We start from the raw sequence: 26,980 nt of genomic DNA on the forward strand, positions 1-26,980 counted from the left end.
AATATATAGCTTTAAGTGAATATGTTAAAAACAAGAAAGACTGAAAATCAGTGATTCACAATTTCATCTCAAGAAATAGTAAAAGAAAGATGATTCAAACACAGAAAAGCAAAGAAGTTATAAAAATGATCACAAGAAATCAATGAAATAGAAAACAAATATTCAAAAGAGAAAATCAGTAGTGCCAAAAGGGAGTACTGGAAAGGTTAATAAAATTGATAGAGCTCTGACTAAGCCAGACTGATCAAGGTATAAGCAGAGAACAGAAGATTACCCATACCAAGAATGCAGATTCTACAGATAGCTAAAATATAACAGGAAAATATTATTAACAACTTTATGTGAGTAAATTTAATTTAAATAAAATTGACAAGTTTTTAAAAAAATACAACATACCAATGTTGGTCAAAATAGAAATAGAAAATATGAATATTAGTCTTTCTACTAAAGTAATTCAAACTATTTTTATACTTTCCCACCATGAAAACCCCAGGCTTGTATGGTTTTGCCTGTTGAATCTTCCACAGTTTTAAGGACTAAAACAGACAGATCTTGAGCAAACTCTTCTAGATAAAAGAAGAGAGAACCACACTTAACTGTTTCTATGGGACTAGTTTACCTCAATTCCAAAACTTGTGAAGGATCTTAAAAGAAAGGAATACTATAGATCAGTCTTGGATTAGAAGGGAACTTCCTTTATATGATAAGGAATATCTACCAAAAATCTATAGCAAGCATTCTACTCAATGGTAAATATTAAAAAACATTCCCCCTTAAGTTTGGAAAAGTGAAAAAGACTGGATGTCTGCTATCACAATTTCTATTCATCATTATATTGGAGATCCCAGCTGGTACAATAAGGCAAGGATAAGAAATGAACCATAAAGCTTGGAAAGAAATAAATTAAACTGTCATTATTTGAAGACAAAATTATTGTGAACTAGAAAATTTAAGAGTATCTACTAGAATTAACTATCAGAGTTAGTAAGCAAATTTAACATTTTGCCTTACATATAAAGTCAAATTATACTATCTAATTTTATTCTTATGTACCATCAAAAAATAAAAATGGAAATGAAAATAAAGATGCCATTTAAATAGCATAAAAATATTAAATAATCTAGGAATAAATATATCACAAGGTGCACATGACTTCTACACTTAAATCTACTAAACATTATTAAGAGAAATTTTTAAAAACTTAAAGGAATGGAGAGATATACCATGTTCATAGATTGGAAGACAATACTGTAATGATGACAGTTCTCTATCAAATTAATCTATACGTTGAACACAATCCCAGTGAAGATTTCAGCTTTTTCTGTGGCAAAAATTGACAAAATGGTTCTGAAATTTATATGGAAATCGAAGGAATTGAAGTAACACAGGCAATATTGAAGAAGAATAAACATAGAAGATTTAACAATACCAGATGTAATGACAGCATGGTATTGGATGAAGGATAGAAAAACTTACCAATGGAACAGAACAATTAAGAAAAAGAAACTACAAGAGCAACACTGTGATACTATGAAAAAAAGGTAGCTTTATCTTTTCAATAAGTAGTGCTCAGTCAATTGACTATTCATATAAAAAAAGTATTTCCATCTCTACCTCACATCGTTCATGAAAAAAATCAACCCTAGTTGATTGAAGACTTAAAAATAAAAGGTAAAACAATGCAATTTTTAGAGGAAAGCATTGGAGAACACAAAATGTGCTTATCAAAAAGAAATTATAGATTGAATTTTATTAATTTAAGAACATTTGTTAATCAAAAAACATGAGAGAGAAAGTGAAAAAGAAGCCCACAGCATAGGGGAAGATACTTACAACATGTACATCTAACAAAGAATTTGGATCTAGAAATACTGAATAAACTCTTAAATGAGTAAGAAAAATTCTATAAAGTAGAAAAATGGGCCAAAGATTTCAACAGAAACTTCACAAGAGGATATCCAAATGATGACAAGCATGAAAAGATGTTCATCATTATTTAACAGGAAACTCAATTTAAAATCACACTGAGATTTCACTACCCTTCCACCAGAATTGCTAAACTGAAAAGGGCTGAAAATATCAAGGGTTTGTGAGCACGTGGAGCAACTAAAACTATTGTATATTGTTGGTGGGAGAGTAATTTGGTATAATCTGTATGGAACATTAGCCATCACATGTATGACGTATATTTCCTATAATGCAGCAATTCTACTCCATTGTATATCTCCTGCACAATGAGGCCAAATACAAATATACATGTATTAGAATCCTCATAAAAGCACTATGCTTAATAACTGAAAGCTACAAAAGTGTCCACCAAGAGTAGAATAGATTAATAAATTTTGGTGTACCCATACAATACATGCTAGACAGTAATGATAGTGAATGCTCAACAATAAAGATATATCTCACAAACATGATGTTGAGCAAAAGAAGCTAGATGTGTGATAATATATACAGAGTGTTCCCATTTACATAAAGTACACAAAGAGGAAAAACTAAGATATCTTCTTAGAGATCAGAATAGTGCCTATCTTTGGGCAGAAAGGGGGGGTACTTCTAGTAATGAAAGAGAACATGTGGGGAATTTCCAGAGGTGCTTCCAACATTATATTTTTTAATCTGGGAGCTAGTAAGTGGGTGAATCCCATTTGTGAACATTCTTTGTGCCATACACGTATCATATATGTACTCTTCTAAAGGTACGTTATGCTTCAATAAAAAAGGTAAAAGAAATTCAATTTTGTTACTCTAGGAGCAGCTGGAAAACATAATTTAACAATAAAATATTTGTTAGAGGAATTTTGAAATGTAAAATACCTGGGAACAAATCTAACAAAACATGTCTACATCCTTTATTGAAAAATTAATTTAAAAACTTCATTAAAAGAAACCAAAGAAGGTCTTTTCTGGAAAGGAAAATTCAATATCATAAAATATTATTTTAAAAAATGATCTATGTATTCAGTGCAACTCCAATCAAAATTCCAATAGTTTTGAGTATACATGGATAGAACTCAACAAGCTAATTTTAAAACTTTTTTGAAGGAATTATGTTTCAAAAGTAGCCAAGATATTCCTTAAGACAATGATTAGCTCTATCAAACAATGATTAACTCTATCGGAAAGCAAAATTTCTTATAAAGGTTTAATAATTAAGGTGGTATTGTATTAGTGCAAGAAGAAATAGTTAAACCAATAGAACACAAAGTCAGAATCCTGAAATGAGCCCTTATTTACACATGGAAAATTCATTTATTCACAAAAGATATTGCAATGCAGAGGAAAAAGATGAAATATCCAATAAATGGTGCTGGAAAAAATCATTATTCCTGTAGGAAAAAATGAAATTTGATTCTTATCTCATATCATTAAAAAAAACTAATTCCAAATGGATTACCAATTACACTTCCAAATCTGTACAAATTACAAATATAATTGTGACAGAAAAAAATTAATTCCTTTGGAAAATACTTTATCCTAATCTTAAACTTTGGATAAGGAACAAGAAGTTCTTGAAAAAAAAGTTATAAGTGCAAACAATAAAGAAACATATTGGTTAATTTAAATGTATGAACTACATTCAATATAATTGTTATATTAAAGAAGTTTTGTTCATTAAACAATAACACAAAGACTTTGAGTGAAAAGACAGATCACATCTGGGAGAGGAAATTTGCAATACATTTAATTGACAAAAGTTTCATATCCACAATGAACTCATCATAAATAAGAAATAGACGAATTAAAGTGAAATTAGCAAAAGACATAGAAACGTCTTTCACAAAATAGATTCTAAACTGCATTAGCAATTGAGTAAATACAAATTAAAACCAAAATAAGATATCATTTCATACAGAACTGATTGGGAAAAATGTAAAAGTCAGACAAAACCAAGTGTTGATGAGGACATGGATCAACAGGAACTATAGATAGGAGTACACATTTACCACCACTTGGAAATGGTATCACATTACCTAATAAAGTTGAAAATGTACCTTCATATGGTCCCACAATTCCGCTTCTTTGTATATTCTTAAAACACTAAAGATAGATCTTTACAACACTATTGCATTGTAAACATAGCAGCATGGTTTATGATGGCAAAAACCTGGAATCCAGTCAACCTTTACATGCCAGTATGGATAAATAAATTGTGTAATACTTATACACTGGAATGATTATACTTCATTGAAAATTTTCAAAAAAACTAAAGTTATATGCACCAATATATATGAATCTCAGAAATGAAACTGAGAGAAAACAGGTAGCTACAAAAATAATTGATGTGATTCTGCTTTTTAAAATTCAAAAATGGTGAAACTATAAACACTATATTATTTATAGATGCAGACATATTTAATAAAATTATTTCAAAAAGTGATTGACACAAATTTCAGAACTGCTTTGACAATTCTGAAAAATATGGCTCTATAACTAGACATATTTTGATTCAAATATATGTAATCTATAAAGACATATTTCAGATATATAAGGACCCAGAAATCTTGTTCCTATGCTGTTCTTCTTAGGGAATGATTAGAGGAAGCAGTAATGTAAACCAAGATAGAGAAAGATACAAGAATGGGTGGATCTAACCCAGGAGAACGGAAGAGAAGCCTTAGGGTGACTGCGAATTGGGTGAATTTCTAAAATAACCATGGCAGTTTTTAGCTCAGGGAAGAACGACAAGCTCCAGAAAAATAAGAGAGTTAGTAAATAGATAATGTGAAAGGGATTTGTTGGTAGTTATTGTTGGTGATTTGGTGGTGGTTACGTACAGTGAGAAAAAGGGGGGAGGGAAGAGGAGGAGATAGGAGAGCACAGAGAGGAGAGAGGACAGAAAAGGAGAGAAAGTTACACAAGTGAAAAAGAGGAAACTTGATTTAAGGAAAACTAGTTTGTACCATTAAAAATGCAATCATAGTACAATACTTGGCCCTTTAGTCAGCAATAATATATAGTTATGACGACATAAACACTGATTGTTTAATGTAATAAATCAATAGTTATTTAATTATATTGGGAGGATGGATGAAGTCAGATTGAAGAGAGAGATATATCTCCACCTGGCATAACAAAGAGTCAATAGATAAAAGCTAAATTGCTATGCACGAAATAGCAATGTAACCATATTATTTAGAAATGTGGAAGTAATTATCAGAACATTTAAAATCATTTCCTCTGGAGAAGTTGTCTGAGAGATGGGAAGACATAGGGTTAGTGAACACACTCTTTAGTGTAAGCCTTTTAGTACATTAGAAAAACAACTTTGTGTACCACTTTTTGATATTTAAAAAAATTAACTAAAATAATAAATAAAAATTGCCCCAATTATAAATTTTCAAGTTTTTACTTTACTTTTATTCTATAAAATTCCACTAATGTTGATTCATCTGTTTGGTAAGTAAATGGTCTCTATCCTCAAAAATTTATGACACACATGCAAGGTAGAGATTTTTTTTTAATGCAATTTACTTTGCAATGGGCCACAAATTTAGAAAGTATTCTACCACGCGAGGCTCAGATCTACATGAAATATTCTACATAGGTGAATTCAGTGGATGGTAGAACTCCAAAGATCTTTCTGAATGAAGAATCTGAGCTTGAATGTTCAGTGTTTGCAGAAAAGAGCTGCTTTCTCTTAAATTCCTTTTCCACTCTGGTCTCCTTTACCAACGTACTTCCTTTCCATGCAATTTTTCCATTCCATCTTGGTAATGTGATGGGTTAACAGCCCTAAATGGTTACGTTTACTGTTGTTTATGTTTGTTGTCATGGTTACAGAAACAGCAACTACAGCAGGCAATTAAACTGACTTCATGAAATGCCTTTGCTGTAAGACCCAAGTTCTAATTTTCCGGTTGTACTTGGATCTGAAATTTGGCTTCCCATGAGTTCAGTTTGTCCCAGGACACAGTGAAGCCAAGTTTGCATTTTGTATTAAATGGTCCAGTGGTTGACACTGTTTTTTCAAACATGACACGTACTTTACGGACTGGAGCAAAATAGTATGGTAATAAAACCATAGGATTTATTTAAAAGGTTTTCTTCTTTTTCTTCTTTTATCCCAAAGTCTTTCCTCTAACATTAGATTTTCCTTAGTTTTTCATTTGCTATCTTTTATTCAATAAAGAAAGCAAAGATATCTTAAACTCCAGAAAGAAAATGTCAAAGATAAGAGCTAATCAATCTCTAGTCATTCTTTCCATTCCTTTTGTTTATCTTTTTTTAAGGTTCTCACCATGACTCTCTGCAGCTTTAAAATCAGAGTACCATTGACCTTGTATAAAGAACTGCTGGCCTTCACCACAGAAATTCTAGATGTGAGGTAGACAGTTCTGAAGTTGGCATAAGGAACTAGAGCTCCTAAAAAGATGGAATTGACATTTACACACTACTTCTAGTCTTATCTTAGAGGTAACTGCTTGTTACCCTGGAAAATTACTTTTCCAGTTGGTTAAACTGTTAAGAACTAAAATTTGATTTTAAGGCCTGTTATGAGATTAGAATACAAGTGGACAAATTTAGCAGATGTGATTATACCCACTAGATGTCGATTTGAATTTGTAAATGGCAATGAGAGACCCAAAGTTACTTGAAGCCATCTATTGACATTCATCACTATCATGATTGGTGACCTTAGAGCTTCCATTGAAGTTAAATATGTACATACGTCTGCTAAGTTATCTGGTACTTTCAGAAAGAAAATAAAACAAAATGCAAATTTTTTTAAAGAAAAAGTAGAAAAATAAAATGTCAAAGAGAAAGGAAGATTCTCAGTTCAATTGCTTTAGACGTAGGATATCAAGCTTACCAGTAATGTTGGGTTGAGAGGAACAGAGTGATGAGTTTTCTTGGAGGTTTGCTTAGTCACACCAGGTTTTATCTGATACTGTTTTGGGGAATGTCAGCACTCACGAATGCCAAGCGGTTGTGAGCTTGTGCATCACACTCAATATTGGAATCCAATTCAGAATTAATACTCCTTCAAAGATCAAATTGGATGGACACTACTGTCCTATATCAAACAATCCCTGTAGAATGAGAAGGTGCTGGGGAATGGTGTCATTGCCAGAATGAGGAGGAGTGAGGGAGCCATGGTCACCCCTAAACTTTCTCATTAGTTCTATAAGGATGGGTTAAATTGAACGCAGGTCATTAACTTAAAATTCAACATATTAACCAACCAAACTCATCATCTCAGGGAGGCATGTTTCTCTTTCAGCATTCCTTTTCACTGTAAATGGTACACCATCTTCTACCCAGTCAAATTTGAAACCTAGAAGTAATCCTTGGTTTTTCATTCTCCCTCATATTCCACATCTAATCATTCATCAAATTGTTTTTCCTACCTCAGAAATATGTCTGGAATATTAATATTCCTTCCTATGCCATCATCACTGAAGTTCACAGAATTATGACTGTGGAAGGTTTCTAATCACTCTCTCCATTTCTATGCTGCCCTTTCTAATTCTTTCTTGACCCAGAAACCAGAAGAATCTCGGTGAAAATACAAATCTAATCTTGTCATTGCCATTCTTAAAACCATGTGGTAGCTTCATTGTCTTAAAATATCCAAAATCCTTACAAAACTATCCACAGTCTGGTCTCTGTAGCGCTAGCCTTATCTCATGTCACTTTACTTTGTCCTTTATGCTATAAATCTTCCGGCCTTCTTTCAGATTCAAGCATTATTTACAGAATCTGTTGGTTCTGGGGTTTTTGCATGAGGATATATTTGTATGGGATGCTATTACTCTTTGATCCTCATCCTATTCCTATTCATCCTTTCATGTCAGTTTAAGAGTTAGTTCTTTAAGGACATCTTTCTCATTCTTAGACAAGTTTAAATCTCCGCGTTTTAACCCAATGCTTTTGTACCCTGAACTTCTTTCCTAATGTACTTTACACTTTAATTTCCAGCTCAATGTCCATATTTGACTCTAAGCCCCATGTCTACAGGGACTTTATCTATCTTGTTCATACACGGCCTCCTTATTTCTGCTATAAATCCTGGAACAGAATAGAAGCTTGATAAATATTGATTCAATCAAATTGAATGAAATACATCAGAACGATAAAAAAAATGTGTAGCAGCATCCTTTAAAGTGCTCAAGACTAGAGATTTCAAAGCATTCTACCTATATTGTCATAACCCCCATTTTACTTCTCCTGGTTTGCACATTAGAATAATTGGTGAGTATGTGCATGTGTATATTTGTGCATTGGCGTGTGTTAAATGATGGAGAGTGAAAAGAAATAAGGTATGAGTGGCAAAGGGAAAAAGAATTAAAATCTTTTTGGCCAGTAAAGTGGAAAGCGTCATGGGGAACAATTTGCCTTCCTTTTATCAAAGGCCTTGCCACGTTCTGAAGTCTTTTCTAGGCTTCTTGGTGTATTCTAGAAAATCCCATATACGAAAATGAAAATGGTTATAAAATGCAAGTAGAAATCTCCTGGAGAATAAATTATAGCATACTCTGATACCTTTGCCTTCTTTAAAGATGTGAGGATCTGAGAGAATATATAAAACCTAATCCCTTCCTGTGGTTTTAAGAAAATATTGGGAAGAAAATACATGGAACCCTCAGCACATACTTGCAGTCACTCCAAAGTAAATATTTCTTCTATACCATGTGGAAAAAGTGATTATGTGACTCTCTGCTTTTGAAAATGAGTTAGATTTTTTTCAAAGACCACTTCATTGAGAAGTACATATACTTTAGAAGCAGCCTCTTTCTCAAATTCTGTGTGTTGGAATAGTATTTCCCTTGAGATGTTTATAAGTTAAAAGAAGAAACCCTACATCTTTTGGGGGTGAGTGGGTTACATTGCACTGTATCATACTACTAAAAATTTTGAGAAGTATTTCTGTAAAGAAATTTGAGCAGCATAACCTAGATTTTCTAAACATTTTATCACGCAACCAAATTCTGGGTTTTTTGTTTTTTGTTTTTTTTTTTTTTGAATGTCTATTAAAATCTGAGTCTCTCAGAAAAAATTGGTGAAATTCTAGTGTGATGGGAAAAAAAAAATCAGTTCCAAACTAACAATTTTATCGGTCTCTTTTATGCCTGGAATAACCTAACATTCCTTAGCTTTAGTCATCATTTGTAAAATGACAATAATCAGACCTATTGCCTAACTGTGTAATGAGAATTTAATGAGAAACATACACCAGATTTCCTACTCAAAACTCTTATTTGATCTTCTAAGCTCCCAACCACAAAAGAAAAATTGTGAAAAAGCATTTTATATGAAAAATATGTAGCAGCATTTAGTAACTAATATTTCTTCAAAGGGGAAATATCGTAATTTATATGACTGTAATTATAACATTTGTGTAAATCTTTAAACTGCAATGTTTTTTACACTGGGGTACCTTCAAAGTAGAGGTTCTGTACAAACGCTGGCTGTCGCCATGAAGTGTCATCTAGCAGAATGGCAAGCGGCACGGTGCACGTGCACAGGGAGAAGCTGACTGGCACGACAATCAAAGTTCAGGGAGATGCATTTCACAGAAGAACAAAGCAACTGCAGAAACAGTAACTCTGAACGCTCTTTTACATTCACCTCACTCGCAGCATGTCTGCAAATCATAAATGGGCTTCAAAGAAGGAAAAGTCGGAAATTGGAGCACCTAGCATATGGGTTTCGAGACAAGTCTAGGTGTGGAATTGAAATGACAGAATTTGAATTCCTTGTCAAAATTGTGCTTGCACAGGAACCTGACGGCTATCCCCTCATCACTTCCTCTTCCCATCTAATATCCACCACTTGTGTTTGAGTAAAGGAAAATTCATGCTAAGAGGAAACTCAAACACCACAGAGCAAACACTCACAGCATCCTTCGCCCAAAGAGTCACACTTCACAGAGAACAAATGATTTCTCCCCCCTGAGAGAACTCCTGTTTGCAAATATATGACAGTTCACAGACTTTCGCTCTAGTGAAGCTGACTGGAAATGGAAATCACTGCATCAGACTGGAAACGCAAATTATCTGCAGGAGTCTCAGTTATTTAAAGTTTCGGTGATTTCCCCACGTGCATTTCTGCTGAATTCATTTAAGAAACAGTAAAGTAGAACCATGATTGCTCTTTCAAAAATACAAGAAAATGATACTAAAATTTAAGGCTTTGAAATCATACATGGCTTTGTCTGGCTAATTTCCAAGATCCACAGATCTGATTGCCTGTATATTTCTCCATTGCTTCTCAAAGGACAGAACCGCTAATTAGCAAATAATGAAGATTGTGTGTAGATCTTTGGAATGGGTTAAGACCCTTTTATTTGATATGAAGGTGAGAGGAAACATGAAGCATAGGAAACACACTCTTGTCCCAAGTGTGTAGAGAAGCAGTTCAATTGGTCAATGGAATGGTTCAGCTTCTGAAGCTAACATTTGTCTTTAAGGAAGAATCACTAACAACTCATTTATCTAAATTATATTTCATTTTATGTATTGATTTTTAGTATATGAAAAACTATCATCATTGGCTCAAGTAAAGGATTTTTTTATTATTTTTTGATTTATTCACATTTTTAGTTACTTATTTAATAATATAATGAATCTCTGTGAAACTACTGCCCAACCAAACACTAGAGTCTTACAAATAACTTACTTCTAAGGGCTCCTCTGTTACACCATTTCTCTATCTTCCCCACTCCCAGAGGTAAATATTATTCTAAATTTTGAATTTATTATTAGTAGTGGATGCTGAGGTTGGCTGCCTGGAACATCCATTTAAGACTGACAAACTTATTCAGCCAAGTGCTGGGAGTGTTGGTGATTGACAGGTTTTCCTGCATCTCCCTCTTGGAATTGCCCGAGAGCCTCCCCACTGGCTTCCCAGAGGCAGCGTGTATCCAGTCAGTGTCTGTGTGTGGGAGGGGTCGCGGGGGGATGCTGGTGGGGGTATGTAGGTCCATCCCAACTCCACAGCTCTCTGTGGGGGCTGCTGAGGCTTTTTTTTTTTTTTTGAGACCATCTCAGTCCAGTCTCTCCTTCTTCCTTTACTTTCTACAAAGAAATCTCCCTCTCAGATTCTGTGTTCCAGGGAACTCAAGCTTTGACATTATTCCTGTGCTTTTTTCAACAAATGATGCAGAAGCACTTGTACATCCATAAGTAAAAAAATAAACTATGACTTAACCTCATTCCATATACAAAAACTAACTCAAAATGGGTGATGGACTTAAGTGTAAAATGTAAAATTACAAAACTTTTAGGAAATAAACATAGGAGAAAATATTTGACATACAAAAAGATTTTCAACATCATAAACACTAACCATTAGGAAATTAAATTAAAACTGCAATGAGAATCCTTACACACTTATCAGAATGGCTAAAATAAGAAATAATTAAAACAACAAACGCTGGCAAGAATGCAGAGAAATTGAATCACTCATACATTGCTGGCGGGAATGTAAAATGGTACAACCACTTTGGAAAACAGTTTACTATTTTCTTATAATACTAAACATGCAATTATGATACAATCCAGCTATTGAACACTCCGGCATTTATCACAGAGAAATGGAAACTCATGTTCATTAAAACAAACAAAGAACTCATACATGAAGAATAGGAGCCTTATTCATACTAGCTAAAAACTGAAACGATCCAGATATCCTTCAATGGGTGAATGGTGAGACAAACTGTGGTATATCCATACCAAGGAATACTATTCAGCAATAAAATGAAAAAACTATTTATACAGGCAATAACATGGATGAATCAGCTGGGAATTGTAGTGAAGAAGTCAATCCCAAAAAGTAACATACTATATCATTCCATTTATATAAAATTCTTGAAATAACAAAACTATAGAAATGCGGAACAGATCAGTAGTTACCAGAGGTTAAGGATAAGGTTGAGGAGGTGTGGTTATAAAAGGGCAAATGAGGGATCCTTGAGATGGAATTGTTCTATGTGACTGGAGTGCTCCATACACAAACCTACACATGTGATGAAACTACATAGAACTAAATACACCCACAAAAATGAGTACAAGTTAAACGGGAAATTTGAGTAAGATTGATGGTTTGAATCAATGTTAATATCCTGGCTGTGACATTGTCCTATAGTTTTGCAAGATATTACTAATGAGAGAAATTGCATAAAGGGTACACAGGGTCTCTCTCTATTATTTCTAACAATTGTATGGGAATCTATAATTATCTCAAAATAAAAAATTTAATTTAAAAATATAATGCTTGTGTTTAAATTTTATAGTAGTATACACTATGTACTGTCTTTGGGGAATTTTTTTCATTCTTTCAGATACTCTCCAACTCATTTTATGTGACAGATTAAATACGAAGATATATCAGTCTCTTGTACGTAGCTTTCTTTCATTCATTTTTACTACTGTTTAATATGCCAGTGTGACTATAACACAATTCCTGTGTATATTCTCCTATTGATTAGCACTTATGCTTTTTCCAGTTTTTGTTACCATGGGCAGTCTATGAAGACTCTTATCTTGGTACACACACGGTACACTTGTGCACGTGTTTCTAGTTCATTGATCTGCTACCATCCTTCCTTCTAATTTGGGATTTATTCTGTGTTCTTTTTATAAGTAAGTTTATTATTTTCCAACCATTTTTCTTTCTAGTGAAGGGGAGTAGAATTTGTCACCTCAAAATATGCCTCTTTGGGTTAAGGATTATTTTAGACTGATTATTTTTAAGAAACACCACACAGGAAAAGCTCTGAAAAGCAAATGGAAGCTACTCTTTTGTAAGAGAAATTTACATTTTTAAAGGAAATCTCCATTTGTAAGAGTGTCTCCCTCTCTGTACTGGGAAGAGAAGGATGCTTAATCTCTAAAAACTCTTATCACTGAAGATGGCAGAGACTTAAATCTGCATAACAACTTTACCCTTGTTTACTTGCTTTTCCTGGTAACCTCCCGTAACTAACCCCTCTCCTCAATATTCTTTAGTCTTTAGCTGGAGATGGTATTTGAGGTAGTGGCTTGGGCCATTTCTGGAGTTACTCAGAAATGGGTTTTCCTGGGTATCTCCCATGTATACAGGATGTATACATGTTATTAAATTTCTGTTTTTCTCCTGTTAAGCTGTCTTTTATTACAGGGATGTCTCAAATCAGAACCTAGAAGGGCAGAAGGAAAATTCTTTTGCCTCCTCTATGCTACTGTAAAGATTTAAGGCTTTCAAAACATTGTTTCTGCATTTTCTCAGAGTTTGATGTACAGTGTGGTTATTTTTAGTTAAAGTATTTTTTTTTATTTCCATTATATCAACTTCTTCCACCAGAGGTTGTTTAGGTAAGTTTTTTTTTAATTTCCAAATATATCGGAGTTTATTTATTCATCTTTTATTGTCCTTTCACATTTTTACCTGGATTGCATTGCCCTGGGAGCGTATATCTGAATGATATCTATGCTTTGAAATTTGTTACCTGATTCACGGCCTAGTAAATGATCAATTTTGTGAATGTGCCATATGGACTCAAGAAAAATTTGTTAACTCGAATTTGAGGGCACAGAAATCTATGTATCTCTATTAAAATAAACCTGCTATTTTTACTATTCAAAGCATATCTTTAATTTTTTTGGCTTTTTGTGCTTTCAGTGATTAATAAGAAGGGTGATGAATTCTCCCTCTATATAAGTAGATTTCCCCTAAACCTCCCTGTAGTTCTATAAGTTTTTTTATTTATATAATTTGAGGCTATCTTATTAGAGACAAATGCAGTTAAAATTGCTATCTTTTGGTGAATTTAAACTTCGATCATTTATGTAATAATCCTAAAGATGTGTTCTGCCTTAATGTCTATTTTTTTTAAATCATTATAGCTATCTCAGCTTTCTTTTGTTTCCCAGTTACCTAAAAGTGTGAGCTAGTTACTATGAATGTAGACAATTTTATTCCATTCCTTCTAAGAGTAGAAAACAATCAATGACCAGTACCTTGGATTATATAGTCATGCGTCTCTTAAGGACCCGGATATGTTCTGAGAAATGTGTCGTTAGGTGATTTTGTCCTTGTGTGAACATCCTAGAGTGTACTTACACAAACCTAGATGGTATAGCCTACTACACACCTAGGCTATATAGTACTAATCTCATGGGACCACCATTGTGTATGTGGTTCGTCGTTGGCTGAAACATTGCTATGTGGCACATGACTATACTGGGATTATCACTTGCGGTTCAAGAAGCAATATGATTTATCAAAAATTTTATAGTAAACTTACTTTATATTAAACTTTATTATTTCTAAACATTTGTTCGTAAGGACACTGTATTCAAAAAGTGTAGATGGTTTTTAGTCATTTCCTCAATTATTTATAAATCATCGTAAATCCCCTATTTTATTTCCCTCTAAGCATATTTTTTTATGTATGTGAAAGCAAATAACTCCACATCTTAAAAAAGTAAGAAAAAAAGTGTATATTTACTTTAAAATCTTCATAGATTTTGACTATCACTCTTAGAATGAAGAATTTTCTGAATAGGAAAAGTTAGGTAGATTTACGTACAACATCACATTCTACATTCTAATAAGTCTGCTACCATCTTTACAAAGTCTCTTAAGCAGGTCTTACTCTGTCCTATATTACTATGTACATTTTAAGCAAATAAATGTAGAAATAGAGATATAATTAAGGTCATTTAGAGGAAATGGCAACAGAATAAACACTTAAGTGGATAAATGCCTAATGCATTAATAAATGAGGAAATAAAATGGTAATCTTTTCCAGTAAAATAAGTCAGCTAGGTTAGAAACATTCAAAAACAATGTTTTGAGCACAGTACAATATTTAGCTGATGTCATTAGGACCGATCCCAGCTGTAGAATACTGATCCTTTTATGAGTAACAAATTTTGGTCTCTTGACAAGTAATCAGAATATTCTGAAGCTTTCCACTTTGGCAAGCTCTCAGAAAAGTCTCAGGAGAAAGTAAGGTCATTCCTTTCCCCATTTAGTGGATATTTTAAGATTCAATAAAATTTCTGACTTTGTTTTTTTGGGACTTTTTTTTTTTCATTTGTTTAAACTGTTTGATTTTAAAAAAAACCTAATGGAAACAAAACACACATTCACCATGGATATGTGTCTACTTTAACCTGCTTTTGCTAAAAAATATATTTTACAAGGTTGATAGCAATTACTGCTCACAGCCTTTCAACTTTGTCTCTCAGGCACACGGCTTCATCTATCTTTCAAAAGCATGACTCTAATCATATAACACCTCCCACCTCCTGTCTTAAAAAAATCAATAGCTATTCATTAATTTCAGCTCTATATTGGCAATGTTTGACCTAACTTTCAAAGTTAGATCACCACCTAACCAGGTCTGAATTTACATTTACAATTTTATTTCACATTCTTTCCTTTCATGCGTCTATGCTCCAGCCAAACTTAGGGATGGTATACGCTCTGACCTTTAACCATGCTGGTTTCTCTTCTTGACTGGTCCTTTACCTTATCCTCTACCAAGGATGGTTAACATCCTTTACTGTTCTGCTCAGATAAAATTTCACCTCTTTGATGAACTCTGCCTTAGGCCCCCTCTAAGCTGAAAATATGCTCTCCTTCTTCTGAATCACATATTAACACATTATGTGTGGAAAATAGAAAATATGACTTCTATTATATTCTGTATTTACATATCTCCAATTTCCCAGCAACCTTTGAACAACAATTGATCAAGTGAGTACCATCCTAGGAATGGGAATAGAATGGTGAGCCTAACAGCGTTCCATGTGGAGAAAGCGTTCATGTAGGAAGTATGGGAAGATTAAATCTTCTCTAGGACAATAAAGGGTAGTTCAAAATTATGAATGGTAAAACAATAGGCTGGAGTGACATCAGCGTCATGGCGGAGTGAGCTTTCCCGTGAACTCTTCCCCCATAAGATACAGCAAAAGGAACAGTCACAGACCAACAACGGAATCCCAGACAGTGAAAAGCTAGATCGGAAAGATCCACAATGCCACACATCTAAGAGTGGAACGTGCTGGGCCCCCGGAGGAAGTGAGAAGAGGTAAGGAGAACTCCCCTCCCTCCCCATCAGATCAGGGATCCCGTCTGCCGGGCTCCCAGAGAGGGGAGAGGGGCAGCCCTCTGCCGGGAAACCGTAGCTCTTTGGGCTCTCTCAGCCAGTGGGAAACTCCCACACAGAGGAGTCAGAAGAGCCACAGGGCTACCACCAACATCTGAGAACCCCAGAGAGTGGATAACGAGGGGCCAACGAGAAGCCCCCCCGGCCAGGGACCCAGAGGGCAAAAGAGAGCCCCCCCCCCAAACTGGACCCTGCAGCTCGGCCGACCAGACCAGACCAAACGATCTGACCTGTGGATCGCAGCAGAAAAACCTCAGCAGAGTGCAGGGGGCTTAGATTACACAGCCCTTTACCACCACACAGTGGCGGCGGGTGGGAGTTTCAACCAGAGATTTCCAGGATGAGGAAAAACAAAGCCAACACAGGAACCACAATGCAAAGATACATGGAATCACCAGACCAGAAGGAAAATGGCAAGCACCCAGAAACCAACCCTGAAGACACAGAAATCCGTAATCTAAATGACAGAGATTTCAAATTAGCTATCATAACAACACTCAACGAAATACGAGACAACACAGACAAACAATTCAATGAGATTAGGAGTTTCTTCACAAAAGAGATTGAAATCATAAAGAAAAACCAATCAGTGCTGATGGAGATGAAGAACACAATGGAGGAGATAAAGGAGAATCTGGAATCTTTAAAGGACAGAGCTGACAATATGGAGGAAAGAATTAGCATTATAGAGGATAGGAATACGGATATGCTTCAGGTGGAAGAGGAGAGAGAACTAAGACTAAAAAGAAATGAAGAAAGTCTCCGAGAAATATCTGACTCTATTAGGAAATGTAACATAAGAATTATAGGTATTCCTGAGGGAGAAGATAGGGAAAGAGGAACAGAGAGCCTATTCAAGGAAATAATAGCTGAGAATTTCCCAAATCTGGGGATGGAGCAGGAAATACCAGTATGCAAAGCCGACAGGTCACCTAAATATATCAACAGCAAAGGCCCTCTCCATGACACCTAGTGGTAAGGCTAGCCAGAGTCAATGACAAAGAAACAATATTAAGGGCAGCTAGACAAAAACAAAAAATAACATACAAAGGAACTCCCATCAGGCTCTCAGCCGATTTCTCAACAGAAACTTTACAGGCTAGGAGAGACTGGAATGATATATTCAAAATACTGAAAGACAAAAACTTTCAGCCAAGAATACTCTATCCAGCAAAAATATCCTTCAAATATGATAAAGAAATAGTAACTCTCCCGGATAAACAAAAGCTAAGGGAGTTCATGGCCATGAGACCCCCACTACAAGAAATACTCAAGAAGCCCCTCAGGCCTGAAAAAAAGAAGAGAAAGGGAATACAAAGCATGGAGCAAGGAGAAAAGTAGGTAGATAAACTCAGAAAAACAGTAGATCTTTACCAGAATAGGTTAGCAACCACTTAAATACTAAAATCAAAGATCAAAGGAAGGAATTCACCAAAAATAAATTTAACCTCATCACTGTAAACACACAGCCACAACACAAGATAGAATAAGGTATAACAAGAACGACTTAGAAGGGGAAGAGGAAAGTGATTGAATTGACTTAGTATAAGGAAATAGGAGGTCATCAGATAATGGAATATCTTATACACAAGATTTTTTACACATACCTAAAGGTAACCACTAAACAAATAATCAAAACAAAACCATATATGATAAACAAAGAGAAAACTAGAAGAGTCATAAGACAGAACAACCAAACTGAACTGGCAGTCCGAAACAGATGGGACAAGAAACAAAGGAAACACAAAAGAACCAGAAAATAAGTGACAAAACAGCAACATTAAGCCCTCATATATCAATAATTACCCTAAATGTAAATGGATTGAACTCTCCAATCAAAAGATACAGAGTGGCAGGATGGATTAAAAAGCAAGACCCAACAATATGCTGTCTCCAGGAAACACATCTCAGCACTAAAGACAAGCACAGGCTCAAAGTGAAAGGATGGAAGACAATACTCCAAGCTAATGGCAAACAAAAGAAAGCAGGTGTTGCCATACTCATATCAGACAAAGTAGACTTCAAGATAAAACAGGTTAAGAAAGACAAAGAAGGGAAATATATAATGATAAAGGGACACTCCACCAAGAAGACATATCACTTATAAATATATATGCACCCAACATAGGAGCACCAATGTACATAAAGCAACTATTAACAAACCTAAAAGGAGACATTAACAACAACACAATAATAGTAGGGAATCTTAATACCCCACTTACATCAATGGATAGATCATCCAGACAAAAAGTCAATAAAGAAATAGTAGACTTAAATGAAAAACTGAATGAGATGGACCTAGTAGACATATACAGAGCACTCCATCCGAAAGCAGCTGACTACACATTCTTCTCAAGCGTGCATGGAACATTCTCAAGGATAGATCATATGTTGAGAAACAAAACAAGCATCAATAAATTTAAGAAGATTGAAATCATAACAAGCATCTTTTCAGACCATAATGCTATGAAACTGGAAATGAACCATGAAAAAAAACTGGGAAAGTGACAAAAATGTGGAGATTAAACAACATGCTACTGAACAACCAAAGGATCATTGATGAAATTAAAGGAGAAATCAAAAACTATCTGGAAACAAATGAAAATGAAAATATGCCATACCAAACGATATGGGATGCAGCAAAAGCGGTCCTGAGAGGGAAACTCATAGCGATACAAGCCCACCTTAACAAACAAGAAAAAGCCCAAATAAGCAACCTTAAATTACAACTAACAGAACTAGAAAAAGAAGAACAAAGCCCAAAGTCAGCAGAAGGAGAGAAATAATAAAAATCAGAGCAGAAATAAATGAAATTGAGACCAAAAAAAACAGTAGAAAGGATTAATGAAACAAAGAGTTGTTTCTTTGAGAAGATAAACAAAATAGACAAACCCTTAGCCAGGCTTACTAAGAAAAAAAGAGAAAAGGCTCAAGTAAATAAAATTAGAAATGAAAGAGGAGAAATTATAACGGATACCACGGAAATACAGAAGATTATAAGAGAATACTATGAGAAATTAAATGCCAACAAATTGGACAATCAAGAAGAAATGGATAAATTCTTAGACTCATACAACCTCCCAAAACTCAACCAAGAAGAAATGGAGAATCTGAATAGACCAATCACAAGTAAAGATAATGAAATAGTAATCAAAAACCTCCCCAAAAATAAAAGTCCAGGACCAGATGGCTTCTCTGGTGAATTTTACTAAACATTCAAAGAAGATTTAATACCCATCCTTCTCAAACTATTCCAAAAAATAGAGGAAGATGGAACACTTCCTAAATCATTCTACGAGGCCAACCTTACCCTGATACCACAGCCAGACAAAGACAATACAAAGAAAGAAAATTACAGGCCGATATCGCTGATGAACATAGATGCAAAAATCCTCAACAAAATATTGGCAAACTGAATACAGCAATACATTAAAAAGATCATACACCATGATCAAGTGGGATTTATACCAGGGATGCAGGGATGGTTCAACATCCACAAATCAATCAATGTGATACATCACATCAACAAAACAAAGAATAAAAACCACATGGTCATCTCAATATACGCAGAGAAGGCATTTGACAAGATACAACATCCATTTATGATAAAAACTCTCAACAAAATGAGAATAGAAGGAAAGTACCTCAACATAATAAAGGCTATTTATGACAAACCCACAGCCAACATCATACTCAACAGGGAAAGACTGAAAGCCATTCCTCTGAGAACAGGAACGAGGCAGGGCTGCCCACTCTCACCACTCCTGTTCAACACAGTACTGGAGGTACTGTGCAATTAGGCAAGAAAAAGGAAGAAAAGGAATCCAAATAGGTAACAAAGAAGTGAAACTCTCACTATTTGCAGATGACATGATTTTATATATAGAAAACCCTAAAGAATCCGTTGGAAAACTATTAGAAATAATCAACAACTACAGCAAAGTTGCAGGGTACAAAATCAATCTACAAAAATCAGTTGTATTTCTGTATGCTAATAATGAACTAACAGAAAGCTCAAAAAGATAATACCATTTACAATTGCATCAAAAAGAATAAAATACCTAGGAATAAATCTTACCAAGGAGGTGAATGACCTATACAATGAGAACTACAAGACATTATTGAAAGAAATCGATGATGACATAAAGAAATGGAAAGATATCCCATACACGTGGATTGGAAGAATAAACATAGCTAAAATGTCTATATTACCTAAAGCAATCTACAGATTCAATGCAATCCCAATCAGAATCCCAATGACATTCTTCACGGAAATAGAAAAAAGAATACTAAAATTCATATGGGGCAACAAAAGACCCCGAATAGCTAAAGCAATCCTAAGAAAAAAGAACAAAGCAGGAGGCATCACAATTCCTGACTTCAAAACATACTACAAAGCAATAGTAATCAAAACAGCATGGTACTGGTACAAAAACAGACACACAGATCAATGGAACAGAATTGAAAGCCCAGAAATAAAACCACACATATACGGACAGCTAATTTTTGACAAAGGTGCTAAGAACATGCAATGGAGAAAGAAAAGTCTCTTCAATAAATGGTGTTGGGAAAACTGGACAGCCACATGCAAAAGAATGAAAGTGGACCATCTGCTATCGCCATTCACAAAAATTAACTCAAAATGGATCAAAGACCTGAAACTATAAAACTCATAGAAGAAAATATAGGCAACACACTATTTGACATTGGTCATAAAGGAATCTTTTCAGATGACATGCCTACCCAGACTAGGGAAACTAAAGAAAAAATAAATAAGTGAGACTTTATCAGATTAAAGAGCTTCTATAAGACAAATGAAACCAGAATCAAGATGAACAAACAACCCACCAGCTGGGAGAGAATATTTGCAAAACATACATCTGACAAGGGGTTGATCTCCATAATATATAAAGAACTCACACAACTGAACAACAAAAAAACAACCCATTCAAAAAATGGGCAGAGGAAATGAACAGACGCTTCTCCAAAGAAGATATACAGATGGCCAATAGGCACAAGAAAAGATGTTCAACATCACTAATCCTCAGGGAAATGCAAATCAAAACAACACTAAGATATCACCTCATGCCTGTTAGAATGGTTATAATCACCAAGACAAAAAACAAGTGTTGGAGAGGATGTGGAGAAACCGGAACCTTCATACACAGCTGGTGGGAATGCAAACTGGTGCAGCCTCTATGGAAAACGGTATGGAGATTCCTCAAAGAATTAAAAATAGAGATGCCCTATGACCCAGCCATCCCACTACTGGGAATCTATCCAACAAACCTGAAATCAACAATCCAAAGAGGCTTATACACCCCTATGTTCATTGCAGCATTATTCACCATAGCCAAGAAGTGGAAGCAACCTAAGTGTCCCTCGACTGACGACTGGATTAAGAAAATGTAGTATATGTATACAATGGAATACTACTCAGCCATAAAAAAAGACAAAATCGTCCCATTTGCAACAACATGGATGGGCCTGGAGCGTATTATGTTAAGTGAAATAAGCCAGAAAGAGAAAGACAAACACTGTACGATCTCACTCATATGTGGAATATAAACCAACACATGGACAGAGAAAACTGTATTGTGGTTACCAGGGGCAATGGGGGTGGTGGGTGGGCACAAGGGGTGAAGGGAGTTATATATATGGTTGTGGACAAACAAAAATGTACAACCCAAAATTTCACAATGTTAAAAACTACTAAAACATCAATAATAAAAAAAAATTTGATGCTCAGTTACTGAAAAAGAAAACAAAAAACAATAGGCTGAAGAACTAACAACTTGTCTAGGGTTTGTATAAATGGAGATTTATACAAGTCCAATACAAGACTGTTAACCTCCATCATCCAAAGGGACAAAGAAAGTTAAAGAGGTATGTACTCCAAGTATCCTCCGTTCCAGTTTAGACTTTGGCTGAAGAATATTACAATGTTAACAAAAGCTTTTTAATGAGGCAGACTTTTATTCTAAAGAAAAAAAAAGATAAAGAGTTATATACATATTAAAGAAATGGGCCTCATGAATTCAAGGAGTTAAGATTACAAATTTGGGCTTCATTTTGTAGACTAGCATTTATCAGACTAAGTGGGCTCATACAGTCTCAGGTGTTCATGACTCTAAAAGAGGTTTGTGAAAGTTAATTTTTTATTTAGATAATTATCTAAAATTAATAGGAATATTCTGGCTTATTTGATGACTGCTTAAATGCTGACACAGTTGCTGGCAACCTACCTGCTTCTCTCCTACAACTATTTTCTTTCCCTCTCGATACAGTAAAGGAAATTTTCCTGCTTCTATCATGGGCTAAATCCTTCCTGTGTGCCTGGAGTATCATCCTCTTTTGATCCCCAAAGACTTCTTGCTGCAAGTAACTCTTTTCTTTTCTGATTCATCAATTTCTTCCTTTCCATTTATTTATTTCCACCAGTACACAAATATGATCTGTTGTCTCCTATCTTATAAAATGCCATCCATGGTCCAATGTATCCCTCTACATATTATCCTATCTCTCTGATTCTCTTCTAGAAAAAAAAAATCTCTAATGATAATACCTAGTTCCTGTCTCCACTGTATCACCTCTCATTTTATCCTAAATCTATTCCATTTGGATTTCCATACTCATAATTCTACTATGACTGCTCTTGTGAAACACCAATTACCTCCACGTTACGAAATCAACACTCTATTCTACACCTTATACAAGCTTTCAACAACATAGAGTAGAGGTGAAAAATCTCTCTCTATTAAAACACTTACTTCTCTTTTTTTCTATAAGACTGTATTCTCCAGGCTTTCTTTTATGGCAAGGGTCCTCTAACCCGCACAAATTTAAATGTAGGTATTCTCTAGGGCTCAGTCTGTCTCCTCTCCTCTCCTCTTCTCTCCTTTCTTCTCTTCCCTGCCTGTCTCTCTCTTCTCTTCTCCTTTGTCTTCTCTCCTGTCTTCCCTTCTCCTTTCCTATTCTTGTCTCTGTTTTCTCTGAAGTTGATTTAATCCAGTCTTGTTTCTTTAACCATCATCCATATGCTGATAACTCATAACTTACAAGTATATACTTTTAGTCCTGACCTCTTCAATAAGATTTTAACACATATATCCAAATGTCAACACGTCATTTTTACTTGAATGCCCAATGGTTTTTCAAACTTAACATATCCAAATCAGAATTCTTAATTTCCCCCCTCCAAATCTGTTCTTCCCTACCTCTTTTCTATCTTTGAAAGGATGACCTCATTCATCCAAATTTGTAAGGCCATTTCCTCTTTTCTCCACTTTCTACATCCAGTCCATTGAAAGGTTCTGCTAGTTGTACCTCCAAAATATGACACTCATCCTTCAAGTTCTTTCTATTTTCACTTTTTCCTCTCTAGTTTGAGATTTCAACTCATTTCCCTGCTCCTTTCCTTCTTGATGCCCTCGATAAGGAGTTTACATCAATTTCCCACAAAGCAGCCAGAGTGATTTTATTTTTATAAAGAAAATCACATCATATCACTCTCCTGTTTAAAACCTATTAACGATTGGGCCTTGTACCTAGACTAACATCTACAGTCTTCACCAGTGCCTACAAGGCTCTCCAGAATCTGGCCCCAAATACCTTTCTCTTCTAATCTCCCACCACTCTCCGTCTAGGATGCTATTCTCTCATTTTGCTTAGGTGGCTGCTTCATTTTATCCATTTCCTGCTTAAGAGGCATCTCCTCAATGAGGAGTTTCCTGACCACTCATTTGAAAGTAGAAGTGGCATTCTGTTCACATCTATTTCTTCAGCCTATGCTGTATTTATAGTCTTTATGACTGTCTATAATTACCTTACTCATTCTGCCCATGGATATATAAATTTCAAAAGAGTAGAGACTGTACTAGTCTTGTTTCTGATGTATGCCCCCCAAGACTACAACAATGTCTGGTGCATAGGAAATACTCATTGAATGCGAAAATGAGTGATGACAAGAGTTTATAATATTTCTCAGAATGGGTCCTATGGACCCCAGGGGCCTATAGAAGTATTCTTAAGGGTTTATGAGTTCTCAAGTTTTGAGAAACACAGTTTTAGACCATGTGGATCTAACAGGAATTTATAAATTGAGAAGTGCATTCATTTCCGAGGGCTATTGTAACAAATTATCATAAACTTCGTGGCTTAAAACAACAGAAATTTATTTTCTCACAACACTAGAGGCCAAAAGTCTGAAATCAAGGTGTTGGCAGGGCCACACTCATTCTGAAGACTCTAGGAGAGAATCCTTCCTTGCTTTCTTCCAACTTCTGGTGGTGCCAAGCATTTCTTGACCATGGCTGTGTAATTCCAATCTCTTCCTCCATCTTCACATGGCTTTCTCTTCTCTGTATTTCTCTACTCTGTGTGTCTCTTCTAAGGATACCTGTCATTGGATTTAGGGCCCACCTGGATAATCCAGGAAGATCTTAACTCGAAATCTTTAAGTACATTTGCAAAGGAACTTTTTTCCAAATAAGGTTACATTCACAGGTTCTGCAATATAATCATCTTTTGGGGGGCCCACCATTCAACCCACTACAGGAAGTGACATTATATATTGGAATTCAGACAGTTCAACCTACTGCAATGTATAGTTGTCTGACCTGGGCAGTGAGAAGTGACAGAGGCTACTAGGCTATTGTAAAGTGTCATGCAGTGATGGCCTGAATTAATTCTGTGGCATAAAACATGATGAAGAGGAGGGACTGAATTCAAGACACATTTATTAGGTAAAAAGCAGCATGATTTGAGGACCAATCCTACTACATGAAGTTTTCATGTCCTTTGGAAATTTTTATTCTTTCATTTATTCTATACTTGGCATCTACTAATCCTTCACCCTGCTACAAATGACAGTAGTGAGAACAAACCTGGCCAACTAGACAGAATGTAAAAAGTGCAGCAAAGAGCATCAGGGAAACCGCAGCACCAAAGGCAGTCCATATTTTTAGTAACAGAAAAAATAAGTTTTAAGACTGAAGTTATTTCTCTATTCTACTTCAGGCCACACTTCCATTAGTAGACATATTTTGCATAAACTCACTGTTTTGTTTTGTTTTACATATCACCCTGTTTTGTTGTTATGAAAGCTACACATGCAGATTGAAGAAAATTTGGTGAATACCAAAAGATTTAAAAAAAATTGGAATCCCCAACATTACAATTACCCAGAATGAACCAATATTTTTATCTATATAAATAAAAAGGAAGTCACTCTTCATCCATTTTCCTGTGTGTTATCACAGCATGGTGCCAAACTTAAACTATCAAGGCATACGTGAAATACAGTGTGGAGCACCTTGAGTGGAACATCTAGGTAAGTCATCATCCACATTAGCTAAAACTTAGTTCAGATTTTAACCAAAATTGCAGGATATGCTTGGAATTGTATGTGTTAATGCAATAGCCAGGTGAGATGTATAACTTTGAGTTGAAATCTCTGTGGCACCTTAAAAGCTAGGCCATCACACTCCAGAGGCAAGAACTGGTATACAATGAACAGGCTATGTATTGTCAATCAGGGGAAACACTATTCAGAAGCTAGGGAGAGAATAAAGGTCTACAATATTAGTTTAAAATATAGTCTGCACTTAATTCCCTTAACCTTGAATGTGGGCTGGATTTAGTGGTTCCTTTCTAATGAATAGAGCGCAGAAAGGGAAAAATAATGACATTATAATAAAGAAACCTAAAGACATCACCTTATCCAGGTGATCAAAGTTAATATCACCAGTAATAAGTCATGTTAATTTCCTGTACTCCCTGATATCATGCAATGAGAAGGGCACTTCTCCTCTTTATTACTCTTGCAAAAAAAAAATGAACAAATAACCAGTTCCGTTATAAGAAAACATCAGACAAACTGAAATTGAGAAACATTTTACAAAATACTAGAACAGTATTCTTCAAAAGTGTCAAGGCCAGGGCTGGCCCAGTGGTGCAGCAGTTAAGCGTGTATGCTCCGCTTTGGCAGCCCAAGGGTTTGCTGGTTCAGATCCGGGGCACGCGCTACGCACCCCTCATCAAACCGTGCTGTGGCAGCATCCCATATAAAGTAGAGGAAGATGGGCATGGATGTTAGCCCAGGGCTGATCTTTCTTGGCAAAAAGAGGAGGATTGGCATTGGATGTTAGCTCAGGGCTGGTCTTCCTCATAAAAAAAAAAAAAAAAAATGTCAAGGCCATGAAAAGCAAGAAAGCACAGTAAAATTGTCAAGATTGGAGGAGACAAAGGAAACAGGAAACTTAATTTAATATGATATCCTGGAACAGGAAAAGGACATTAGAGGAAAAACTGGTGAAATAATATATAGTTTATTTAATAGTGTTGTACCAATAATAATTTCTTCCTTTGGTTAAGCATACCAGGGTTATGTAAGATGTCAACATTAGGAGAATCTGGGTGTAGGGTGTATAAGAACTATTTGTACTGTATCTACAATTGTTCTATTAATCTAAAATTATAGCAAAATAAAGAGTTTAGAAAATATATGTTTCCACCTCAATGTTGTAAAAATAGCACCTCTAACTTCTAAGTGTAGATTTTCAATTGAGCTGTTTTTCTTTATTTTTTTTTAAACTCTTTTTTTTAAATTTATTTTTCCCCCAAAGCCCCAGTAGATAGTTGTATGTCATAGCTGCACATCCTTCTAATTGCTGTATGTGGGACGCAGCCTCAGCATGGCCAGAGAAGCAGTGCGTCAGTGCGTGCCCCGAATCCGAACCCAGGCCGCCAGTAGCAGAGTGGGCGCACTTAACCACTAAGCCACAGGGCCGGCCCTGAACTGTTTTTCTAATGGACAGTTTAATACAGTGTGTGCCTAGGTGACAAACTGAAGGAACTTATTACTTATTTCTTGAT

Source organism: Diceros bicornis, chromosome 11 (genome assembly GCF_020826845.1).
Source record: "Diceros bicornis minor isolate mBicDic1 chromosome 11, mDicBic1.mat.cur, whole genome shotgun sequence".
Classification (NCBI taxonomy): domain Eukaryota; kingdom Metazoa; phylum Chordata; class Mammalia; order Perissodactyla; family Rhinocerotidae; genus Diceros; species Diceros bicornis.